The sequence below is a fragment of the Dendropsophus ebraccatus genome, chromosome 13, assembly GCF_027789765.1.
Source record: "Dendropsophus ebraccatus isolate aDenEbr1 chromosome 13, aDenEbr1.pat, whole genome shotgun sequence".
In the NCBI taxonomy this organism is placed as follows: Eukaryota; Metazoa; Chordata; class Amphibia; order Anura; family Hylidae; genus Dendropsophus; species Dendropsophus ebraccatus.
In genome coordinates this window covers 68,493,387-68,506,663 of record NC_091466.1, presented here as the reverse complement: position 1 = coordinate 68,506,663, position 13,277 = coordinate 68,493,387, and the positions used below count along the sequence as shown (strand labels likewise).

Here is a 13,277-nt window from a genome sequence, read left to right as displayed (position 1 = left end):
CAGGTTTTTCATTCATGTCCATGGTTTTAAAGGGGTTGTCCAGCGAAAATCTTTTTCTTTCAAATCAACTGGTATCAGAAAGTTATACAGATTTGTAATTTACTTCTATTTAAAAATCTCAAGTCTTCCCATACTTATCAGCTGCTGTACATCCTGCAGGAAGTGGTGTATTCTTTCCAGTCTGATACAGTGCTCACTGCTGCCACCTCTGTCCATGTCAGGAACTGTCCAGAGCAGGAGAGGTTTTCTATGGGGATTTGTTACTTGCTCTGGACAGTTCCTGACATGGACAGAGTTGGCAGCAGAGAAGTGGAAAGAATACACCACTTCCTGCAGGGCATACAGCAGCTGATAAGTAGTGATGAGCGAATAGTATTCAATCGAATAGCTATTCAACCTATTCAATTGTAGTCGAATATTCGAGCAATAACGCTTGACAGGATGGGAGGATGAAAATGTGTGGAGGATGCAGCAAGGCGAGGAGGAAGCGTGTCCTCCTCCCGCGCCTCATTTATCATGATTTGGGTAAATCTGGAAGCAGGTGTTGATTTGTTGGACCAGACACCTCTTCCATTTACACAGAAAGATTATCTGCCAAAGATTTGAAGCCAAAGCCAGGAACAGACTATAAACAGAGATCAGGTCCTAAAGGAAAGTCTGAGATTTCTCCTCTTTTCAAATCCATTCCTGGCTTTGGCTTCAAATCTTTGGCAGATAATCTGTCAGATAATCTTTCTGTGTAAATGGACCCAGAGGGTGCGTGCACACTACAGTATTCCCGTGTATGACCCGTGGCGGATTCCGTCGCTCGTACCCGCACACTATTCTATGCACGGGCGGATTCCGCATTCCGCCGAAAGAATTGACATGTCACTTCTTTCGGCGGAATGCTGAATCCGCCCGTGCATAGAATAGTGTCAATGACACGGGCAGAGATGCGTGCGGTACGAGCGGCGGAATCCGCCGCGGGTCATACGCAGGAATTCCGTAGTGTGCACGCAGCCTAAGTGACCCCAACTGAGGCAAAGGGGGTGGGGCCCAATTCGTACCTGAGTCTTAATAAATGTCCCTTTATGCTAAAGAGTTTATCCAGTGTTAGAAAAACATGCACGCTTTCTTCCAGAAACAGCACTTCTCCTGTCCTCAGTTTGGGTGTGGGGTTTTATAGCTCCGTTCTATTTGAAGTGAATAAAGCTGGACTGTAATACCACACACAACCTGAGAACAGGGGTGGCGCTGTTTTAGCAAGAAAGCAGTTGTGCTTTGTTCAAATCCTGGATAACCCCTTTAAATAGGTTTTTTCACATGTTAACAAAAAAAGGGGCATGTTCACACCAGGCAAATCTGTGTCAGAATCCATGCACATGCTGCAAAAACTACCCAGTGTTACCTATCTGCTGCATGCAAACAGTGCTATCATTTTGCCTACAATTATTTTTTCTTTATCAATCGTAAATTAAGGTCTGATTATTATTATTTACTGTGTTGCTGATTTATTATGAGTATATTAAGGTTTGTTTATTATTTTTTATTATATTGATGAGGATGATGGTGATTATTATTATTATTATTATTATTATTATTACTACTACACCATATACATCCCTTTATTTCTGTCCCCCCTTCAGGGTTTCTGATGATCTCTGACCAGTAGACATGTGACTGACCACTTTTTACATTGAGGCTATATTCCGTTGTAGTTTACACAGCGTGTTTTATTTTTTAGTGCACATTTTATAGGGGTATTCCAGTGAAAATCTTTTTCTTTCAGATCAACTGATGTCAGAAAGTTATATAGATCTATAATTTATTTTTATTTAAAAATCTCGTCTTGCAGTACTTATCAGCTGCTGTATGTCCTGCATGAAGTGGTGTATTCTTTCCAGTCTGATACAATGCTCTCTGCTGCCACCTCTGTCCATGTCAGGAACTGTCCACAGCACGAGAGGTTTTCTATGAGGATTTGCTACTGCTCTGGACAGTCCCTGATATGGACAGAGGTTGCAACATTTCTGTACACCTCCCAGATGTCCCTCTCTCTATGCAGTGCATGTAATACGTCCTTCCTAGGAAGCCACTGATGTTCTGTATCCTGCCGTCTCTCCCTATTTTACCATGTGCGAGTGACAGATCCTGCCACACACACAAGCACAGGCCGGATCTTCAGGACCGGTTTATCCTGTATCACTTGTTTCCTTTTGTTTCAATTATCAACATGGCAAAAATAAAGAAAAAAGTAAAGAAAGTATATATTATCTAACCTGTGAGGAGAAGGATAAAAATCACCATCTACATCAATATCTACATCCTGCCAGGCTTGGAGAATGGCTAATAGGTATGAACATTGATGTGGACCAGTCATTATTTTTTTCCCACCAGGCAATTCACAGATTGAATTGCATCTGGCCCACCGCACTAGATTATAATATGGGTGGTCTGGACAGCCGCTCGGACCACCCATAGTATAATCTTGTAGGCACAGACAGTTTTTAGCCTGCAGCCTAGGAGTTTGTGAGCGGTTTCCCAACACCGGCTTTGCAGTGACGTCATCACACACCTCCTGCGCTGGGCGAGTCCAAACTAATGGGATAAGTATGGGGGGCTGTATCCAGGGGTAGGGTGGTTTCCGGGGGGCCGTCCACGGGTGACAGGTTCCCTTTAACAACTGTTCTAGGGGCTGGTTACTGTATAACAGACTATGGGGGAGGGCTGGCTACTATATAAGAGACTATAGGGAGGGCTGGCTACTATATAAAAGACTGCGGGGGAGGGCTGGCTACTATATAACAGACTATGGGGGAGGGCTGGATACTATATAAGCCTGGCGGAGGGCTGGCTACTATATGAGACTATTAGGGAGGGATGGCTACTATATAAGAGACTATTGGGGAGGGCTGGCTACTATATCAGAGACTATGGGGGAGGGCTGGCTACTATGTGAGACTATAGGGGGAGGGCTGGCTACTATATAAGACTATGGGGGAGGGCTGGCTACTAAATAAGAGACTATGGGGGAGGGCTGGCTACTATATAAGAGACTATGGGGGAGGGCTGGCTACTATATGAGACTATAGGGGGAGGGCTGGCTACTATATAAGAGGCTATGGGGAGGGCTGGCTACTATACAAGACTATGAGGGAGGGCTGGTTCTATATAAAAGACTATGGGGGAGGGCTGGCTACTATATGAGACTATAGGGGGAGGGCTGGCTACTATATAAGACTATGGGGGAGGGCTGGCTACTATATAAGAGACTATGGGGGAGGGCTGGTTCTATATAAAAGACTATGGGGGAGGGCTGGCTACTATATGAGACTATGGGGGAGGGCTGGCTACTATATGAGACTATGGGGGAGGGCTGGCTACTATATAAGAGACTATGGGGGAGGGCTGGCTACTATATAACAGATTTAGGGGAAGGCTGGCTACTATATAAAAGACTACGGGAGAGGGCTGCCTACTATATGAGACTATGGGGGAGGGCTGGCTACTATATAAGAGACTATGGGGGAGGGCTGGCTACAATATAACCGACTGGGGGAGGGCTGGTTCAATATAAAAGACTACGGGAGAGGGCTGCCTACTATATGAGACTATTGGGTGGGCTGGCTACTATATAAGACTATGGGGGAGGGCTGCCTACTATATGAGACTATGGGGGAAGGCTGGCTACTATATAAGACTATGGGGGAGGGAGGGCTGGCTACTATATAAGACTATGGGGGAGGGAGGGCTGGCTACTATATAAGACTATGGGGGAGGGCTGGCTACTATATGATACTATGGGGAGGGCTGGCTACTATATGGGACGCGTGGGGGGCTGGCTACTATATGGGACACGTGGGGGGCTGGCTACTATATAAGAGACTATGGGGAGGGCTGGCTACTATATAAGACTATGGGGAGGGCTCGCTACTATATAAGAGACTATGGGGGAGGGCTGGCTATTATATAAGAGACTATGGGGAGGGCTGGCTACTATATAAGACTATGGGGGAGGGCTGGCTACTATATAAGAGACTATGGGGGAGGGCTGGCTACTATATAAGAGACTATGGGGAGGGCTGGCTACTATATAAGAGTCTATGGGGGAGGGCTGGCTACTATATAAGAGACTATGGGGGAGGGCTGGCTACTATATAAGAGACTATGGGGGAGGGCTGGCTACTATATAACAGACTGGGGGAGGGCTGGTTCTATATAAAACTACGGGAGAGGGCTGCCTACTATATGAGACTATTGGGTGGGCTGGCTACTATATAAGACTATGGGGGGGTGCTGGCTACTATATAAGACTATGGGGGAGGGCTGGCTACTATATGGGACACGTGGGGGGCTGGCTACTATATAAGAGACTATAGGGAGGGCTGGCTACTATATAAGACTATGGGGGAGGGCTGGCTACTATATAAAAGACTACGGGGGAGGGCTGGCTACTATATGAGACTATTGGGGAGGACTGGCTACTATATGAGACTATGGGGGAGGGCTGGCTACTATATGAGACTATGAGGGAGGGCTGGCTACTATATAAGACTATGGGGAGGGCTGGCTACTATAAGAGACTATGGGAAGGGCTAGCTACTATATAAGACTATGGGGGAAGACTGGCTACTATATAAGAGACTATGGGGGAGGGCTGGCTACTATATGAGACTATGAGGGAGGGCTGGCTACTATACAAGAGACTATGGGGGAGGGCTGGCTACTATATAAGAGACTGGGGGAGGGCTGGTTACTATATAAGACTATGGGGGAGGGCTGGCTACTATATAAGAGACTGGGGGGAGGGCTGGCTACTATATAACCGACTGGGGGAGGGCTGGTTCTATATAAAAGACTATGGGGGAGGGCTGCCTACTATATAAGACTATGGGGGAGGGCTGCCTACAATATGAGACTATTGGGGGAGGCTGGCTACTATATGAGACTATGGGGGAGGGCTGGCTACTATATGATACTATGGGGAGGGCTGGCTACTATATAAGACTATGGGGGAGGGCTGGCTACTATATAAGAGACTATGGGGGAGGGCTGGCTACTATATAAGAGACTATGGGGGAGGGCTGGCTACTATATAAGACTATGGGGGAGGGCTGGCTACTATATAAGAGACTATGGGGGAGGGATGGCTACTATATAGGAGACTATGGGGGAAGGCTGGCTACTATATAAGAGACTATGGGGGAGGGCTGGCTACTATATAAGAGACTATGGGGGAGGGCTGGCTACTATATAAGAGTCTATGGGGGAGGGCTGGCTACTATATAAGAGACTATGGGGGAGGGCTGGCTACTATATAAGAGACTATGGGGGAGGGCTGGCTACTATATAAGACTATTGGGTGGGCTGGCTACTATATAAGACTATGGGGGGGGGCTGGCTACTGTATAAGACTATGGGGGAGGGCTGGCTACTATATAAGAGACTATGGGGGAGGGCTGGCTACTATATAAGACTATGGGGGAGGGCTGGCTACTATATAAGAGACTATGGGGAGGGCTGGCTACTATATAAGACTATGGGGGAGGGATGGCTACTATATAGGAGACTATGGGGGAAGGCTGGCTACTATATAAGAGACTATGGGGGAGGGCTGGCTACTATATAAGAGACTATGGGGGAGGGCTGCCTACTATATAAGAGTCTATGGGGGAGGGCTGGCTACTATATAAGAGTCTATGGGGGAGGGCTGGCTACTATATGAGACTATGGGGGAGGGCTGGCTACTATATAAGAGACTATGGGGGAGGGCTGGCTACTATATAACAGACTGGGGGAGGGCTGGTTCTATATAAAAGACTACGGGAGATGGCTGCCTACTATATAAGACTATTGGGTGGGCTGGCTACTATATAAGACTATGGGGGGGGGGGGGGCTACTATATAAGACTATGGGGAAGGGCTGACTACTATATGGGACACGTGGGGGGCTGGCTACTATATAGGAGACTATAGGGAGGGCTGGGTACTATATAAGAGTATGGGGGAGGGCTGGCTACTATATAAGAGACTATGAGGGAGGGCTGGTTACTATATAAGAGACTATGGGGGAGGGCTGGCTACTATATGAGACTATGAGGGAGGGCTGGCTACTATATAAGAGACTATGGGGGAGGGCTGGCTGCTATATAAGAGACTGGGGGGAGGGCTGGTTACTATATAAGACTATGGGGGAGGGCTGGCTACTATATAAGACTATGGGGGAGGGCTGGCTACTATATAAGAGACTGGGGGAGGGCTGGCTACTATATAACCGACTGGGGGAGGGCTGGTTCTATATAAAAGACTATGGGGGAGGGCTGCCTACTATATGAGACTATGGGGGATGGCTGGCTACTATATGAGACTATGGGGGGGCTGGCTACTATATGAGACTATTGGGGGGGCTGGCTACTATATGGGACACTTGGGGGGCTGGCTACTATATAAGAGACTGGGGAGGGCTGGCTACTATATGGGACACTTGGGGGGCTGGCTACTATTTGGCCACTATTGGGTGGGCTGGCTAATATGTGGGGCAATTTTGCTTAGGTTGGCTACTACATGGGGCAATATTGGGCGAGTCGCCTATTACATGGGTTGGGGATTAATCATAGCAATTTATCATGTCTTTTATCATAGTGCACAGCGCTGGGAGACGCACTCCACTGACAGTACCAGGAACAACGCACGCTGCTCTGACAGTGCTAGAACTGCCGCATGCGCTCTTCAATACTTATCAGGGTCGGCCCGCGACTTTGTCCAATTTTTTAATTTTGTCCCACCGTGTATTTGAGTTTCACACCCCTGATGTAAACGCACTAGGCAGAGAAGACAGCAGACGTTCACTTTGAAGAGTCTCTGGGCTGTATGGCTGTATATATTGATGATATATGATGATACAGTGATGATATATGTGATTAGAATATTAAAGAGAAAGGAAAAGTTTATTTGGGAAAACTGTACAGTTGTGTGAAGGCTCTAGGACCCTGTTGGCGCCGCCAGCCTGTGTAAGAGATGAGATACAGTGTGACGCCTTCAGCCTGAATAAATGATGAGATACGGTTGGCCATGGTGGTATACAGCTCCTGGCGTCTTGCGGCACATATCCCCACAGATGTTGCAGCTGGGCGGCCTGTAGATCCCGCACATCCTATCATTGCGGATAAATCTGGTGACCCGGCTGCCAAACAAGGGGTTACAGTCTGGTGGAGACATTTCTGGGAAACCCGTGCTGTGTGTGGGAGCATTATCCTGCAGCTGGAAGCCATGAGAGACAACACATGTGACTGCACCATGCTCTGTACATATCATTGAGCTCTTAGTATCCTTGTATCACTACTAGGAGGGAACACTGTCCTGTATGATGGCTCCTACATCATCACACCAGCAGGGGGCAGTGTGTCCGCCCTACATCATCACACCAGCAGGAGGCAGTATGTCCAGCCTACATCACACCAACAGAGAGCAGTGTGTCCACCCTACTTCGTCACATCAGCAGGGGGCAGTGTGTCTACCCTAGAACATTACACCAGCAGGGGGCAGTGTGTTCATTCTACCTCATCACATCAGCAGGGTGCAGTGTGTCCACCTTACATCATTACATCAACAGAGAGCAGTGTGTCCACCCTACTTCGTCACATCAGCAGGGGGCAGTGTGTCTACCCTAGAACATTACACCAGCAGGGGGCAGTGTGTTCATTCTACATCATCACATCAGCAGGGGGCAGTGTGTCCACCTTACATCATTACATCAACAGAGGGCAGTGTGTCCACCCTACATCGTCACATCGGCAGGGGGCAGTGTGTCCACCCTACAGCATTACACCAGCAGGGGGCAGTGTGTCCACCCTACAATATCACACCAGCAGGGGGCAGTGTGTCCACCCTAAATCACCACACCAGCAGAGGGCAGTGTGTTTTCCATATCATCACACCAGCAGGGAGCAGTGTGTTCTCCACATCATCACACCAGTGGGGAGCAGTGCCCCCCCCCACACACACACACATTTCATCACACCAGCAGGGGTCAGTGTGTGCTCCACATTTTCACACCAGTGGGGGCAGTGTATCATCCTAACATTATCACACCAGCAAAGGGTAGTGTGTCTTCCCCACATCATCACACCAGCAGGGGGCAGTGTGTCCTCCCCACATCATCACACCAACAGGGGGCAGTGTGTCCCACCCACATCAGTATGGGGCAGTGTGTCCTCCCCACATCATCACATCAGCAGGGGACAGTGTGTCCTCCCCACTTCATCACATCAGCAGGAGTGTCCTCCTCACTTCATCACACCAGCAGGGGTGTCCTCCTCACATCATCACACTAACACCCACCTGTGGCGTCTCTATGTCTTTCAATAGTGATGGTTAATGTGGAATTTAGATTATGAGCCCTGTACAGCGCTACAGACTATGTTGGTGCTATATTAATAAAGGCATTATGATGACTTTTGACAGTGATCTAATCTGGTCATGGTATCCTGCCTGTCTGTAACCATATTACAGCACGTTCCTGCCATTACAGATGGGACTGGCAGAAAGCGTAATTAGTCCAGTCTCCTCAGCGGAGAGAGGAAACATGGCTGCACTTACCGCCGAGAGGTCTCCAAAGGTCACGGATTCACAGGAAGGAAATTGTCATTGCATTACATGATCCATAAAGATGATTGTAGCGGCAGCAAGTCAGGAAGCCGATAATCTAATTTATCATCTTAATGGATGCACTTCATAAATAAGTAATCACTGAGGTTATTTATCTTCCTGTAAAACAATTGAAAGGGGAAGAAAATATTCCTCAAATTCCAGATTCACATAAAGCAAACCGCAGGCTGCGCTGTGTCCCAGACATGAAGCCTGACAGCCGCCCTGGTGCAGGAGAGATTCCGGATCTGATAGTCCGAAAGTCTAGAGGATACATCCATCCATAGTCACAGCTGCCACCCTGGCTACTATCAGGGAGCCCCAGAAATCCAGGGGTTACAGATGAGGCGTTACAGATCATGTGACCTCTGTCTCAGAAGGGAGTGGGAGGACAGGGGAGTGGAGACAGAGTGGACCAGGAAGTGAGGATTTTCAGCAGCTTCAGGGTGTTAATCAGGATGGGCGGCAGACAAATGGTCAAATTCATGTAACAGAAACCTATTACTCACCAACTTAGATGATGGGTGATGATTGAACAGGATTAAATCTTTCTTAACCAGAGTTCCCCTTTAAGACTCCCATACACTTTAGACTTTAAGCAGCTGAACCTGCCACTTGCAGCAGATTCAGCCATCAATCTAAGGTGTATGGGGTTCTCTGCCCTGCCGCCAAACGTTCCTGTGTATGGAGAGGACGGGTGGCGGGCGGGTGGGATGGATGGATTGTTCGGGCCTTTAGTTATTGAAAGTGTTTAGGGACCTTAACTCATGGAATTGGTCATAGACTCAATGACATAGTGGTATTACTGCGCATATAGGTCAGGTTTGCCCTTAAAGGGGTTATCCAGCGCTACAAAAACATGGCCACTTTTCCCCCTACTGTTGTCTCGAGTTTGGGTGGGGTTTGAAACTCAGTTCCATTGAAGTAAATGCAGCTTAACTGCACCTGAACTGGAGACAACAGTAGGGGGAAAAGTGGCCATGTTTTTGTAGCGCTGGATAACCCCTTTAAGGTTGTTCTCTGCTTTTGACAACCAATATGTGTTAGAGGGATTCTGCTAAAAAGAAAAAGAGGTGAATATGAGATTCCACTTCAGTCTAAACTGGACAACCTGTTTAAAGGGAAAGTGTAATCTGAAATTTACCTACTGATTAAATTACGTTTCTATCACTAATATAATTTTTGGTATTTTTTTTTCTTCAAATTTTCCAATTTACTATCTATGTTTTTAAATAGCCCTGAAAATTTGCCGTTTCCATTCTCACCACTAGATCTAAAACTGAACTGAGATTTCCTGTTCTGTCTTAGATTATAAGGAGGAGACTATAGATGAAGCTCACTGCTCAGCCTCTCCCTCTCTGTGGAATGACCTCTTTAACAGTCACAGAGCATGCCCAGTAATGTTTCCCATTCATTTAATCTATATCTCTTGTTATCTATGTCCATGGAGCTTGTAAAGCATATCACTGAATGCTGTTACAGACAGCTCAGGCAAGATGGCTGCTCCCATAGTAATGTGCGAAAATGTGAAATGTGTAAAAAAATGACAGAAAGTAGAATCAAATTAGAACATGTTTCAGTGTTTGGCTCCAATCATTAAAAAAAAAAAAAAAAAAAAGATGATACATTACCTTTAAGGATTATGGGAAAGCTGGGTAGCAAAACAACCTTGATATACGATGATACCCAGCTTCTATGTTACTGCATGTCAAAGCAGAGTTAATCTAGTAATGTGCCCCCATTAGAATAGTAGGGTAGGGCAGAAATCATACGGAAGGGCATTTAGTGCAGTCTCACCGGGGTCATTAACTTTATACATCATTTTACTGCATCTCATTTTATGGTCGCTTGTTAACATATTGAAAATAAAGCTTGTGCTTGTGGTCAGTGAAATGGGTGTAAAGTCACATGACCTGGTCCACCATCACATTACCATCCCAGCTATCAGAGACGCCCTGGCCTCCGTCCAGATGATGTGGGCTTAACACTGAGGAGTCTTAACAAGCCACTCGGGACGGGTTATAAAGTATTTGGCAACTTTATAAGTCAGACAATATATAAGAGCAGGCGGTAAATAGGATGAGATCTCTGCACTGGGCCCGACAGGGAGCTGTATACAGGGGGAGAAAAGGGGTCTAGAGAAAAGATAAGGATACAAAGAAGGCAAGGGTTAACCTCAAGGCCCTATTCCACAGAACGATTATTGTCCATATTCGGACGATAATCGTCCCATGGAAACGATTATTCACTGTTCACTGATTGTTCAGACAACAATGAGCAATTTCATGGCTTATCTTCTGACCATTAGTCCTGGCTCCCGCTCCGAGTACTGATCTGGGGCAAAGGCTCAAGTAATTGTCCTCCCCTTCTATATACTGTAAGTACCTCCAGCTTCCTCTGCTATGATTATCAGTCCCCATTCTTGTTTGTCCATCTGACAGTTATCAGTCCTCTCCTGATTCCCAGTTAATATTAGGGTACTATTACACAAAGCGATTTTTTGATGATTAACGATAAACGAACTTAAACAACTGCTATGGCGAACAACCTGAAATTGTTCACCCAATTACACGGAATGATGATCGTTATTTATGATCGTTATTGCGTTCGTCCTGTCACCGCCACTGCGAACGACTGAACAACATCTTATTACATGCGAACAATATGCGAATGATCATCGATAAAAATATGTCCAAAAACTATTTCTCGTTGGTCGTTTAATCGTTGTCTGTTATTACACTAAACGATTATCGTTCAAATCTGAACGATCTAACAATTTTTCGAACGATAATTGTTCCGTGTTATACCACCCTTAGTTCCTGTAGTCCCTATTCCTCAGGGTGCTATAAGGGGGCACTCACCTAAACGAGTTGTGCAAATCATAGGCACAGCTCTATAGAAGACATTGTGAAAATGTACATCGCAGCTGTTCCTAGGGCTTACCCCACCGGAGGAAAACATGCAACAGTGTGATCTGGAACGATCACTGGACTAAGGGAAACTCACAGAGGTGGAGAAGCACAGATGTACTATAGTTCCAGAGTATACTTGTGATCAAGGATCATCAAACGATGGAAGTCGGATCGTTCTTTTTATTTGCAACGCGTTTCGGCCTGATACATATAATACAGGCCTTTCTCAAGAAAAAATGTTATGGTAAAGAACCAGATATGCTGTGTCCAGGGTTGTGAACTTGGCAATACAGAAGAATGCAATATTAGTGCATCCTCCTGTATGAGAAAGGCCTGTATTATATGTATCAGGCCGAAACGCGCTGCAAATAAAAAGAACGATCCGACTTTCATTGTGTGATGTTCTTTAATCACAAGTATGCTCTGGCCACTAATGCCGAGAGGTATTAGTGTCAGCCATCGGTGTGAGGTGCAGCAGCTCCTTTCTCTCCATGTCCGTATTTTACTTTTCTCCCCTTTCTGAGTGGCTAGCACTTCTCCTGATAAGACCCTAGTTCTTCCATTCTACCTCCGATGCAGTGGTGAGTGATAAGACCTTGTTCACACTTGTGTTGCTTGGTGGCCGCTTTCTCCACCGGCGGTGCCTGCTGGGTTTGGGGGGGCCCTTGGGGTTTGGTCCTGTGACAATGGGGTTGCAGGGCCATTCCGTAGCCTTCCTTCCCTGCTTGCCCTCGCTTTGAGGGGTTGGCGGTCGCTGACCGACACGGTTTTGATTTAGTTTAGGGACTCATGTGGCCAGAGGACCTGCACGTGGTACATGAGGCAATATGGTTTGAACAAATTATATACCAACATCCTGGAGTTGGTATATACAGAGTCTTTGAAATAGGTATACAGCCATAGGCTGCAGCCATTCCTGGCAGTCCTGATCCCAGTCCTTCATGAGACATTTATAAGTCCCTATTCCTAATAGCCGGCAGCCATCAGTCCTCTTGCGTCACGCTACACTTGAACACGCTCTTTTATCTTTTACAGAAATAGGTCAGGGATAATAGAATCTCCTCTCCCCAGATAAGATGTCAGACAGAAGTCAGATTTCCTGTATTGGACACAATAACCTCCTTCTTAAAAGCCGCCATAGTTGCTTATAAATGGAGGAAATACTATTGAATTGTCCGCAGTCAATAAATCCATGCCCTGAAAGCTTCCTCTCTTCCGGCCCCCGGGGACTGGATTTGTGATGTTTATATTCCAGGGTCGGGCTGTAGGAAATTCCCGGAACTTCTCTCCTATCTGTGTCGGAATTTCTGCATTGAGCAATTTAGCATGTGAGCCCCTCGGGACCGGGACGTCTGCATTACTTCTCATTGGTAGTAATATAATTCCCATGTTAGGCTGCGTTCTCATATGCTAATAGTGTGGGGGCATGAGGACGACTAAATGCTGTGCTGATGATTCCTTACTTCAGGGGTGCACAACCTACGACCCTCCAGCTGTTGCAGAACTACAATTCCCATCATGCCTGGACAGCGTACAACCTATCGTCTAGGACAGGCTTGTCAAACTCATGGCCCTCCAGCTGTTGCAAAACTACAATTCCCAGCATGCCTGGACAGCCAAAGCTTTAGCTTTGGCTGTCCAGGCATGATGGGAATTGTAGTTTTGTAACAGCTGGAGGGCCACGAGTTTGACACCTGTGGTTTAGGGTGACAGCAGCTTTCTGTCTATTCAGTACTT

General features: G+C 46.6%; 1 protein-coding gene across 10 annotated transcripts in view; it reads left to right on the top strand.

Moving 5' to 3' along the window:
• LOC138770946 (alpha-1-antiproteinase-like) overlaps positions 1-13,277 on the top strand; it is an 86,961-nt gene that overhangs the window by 24,932 nt on the left and 48,752 nt on the right. The window lies entirely within an intron of this gene.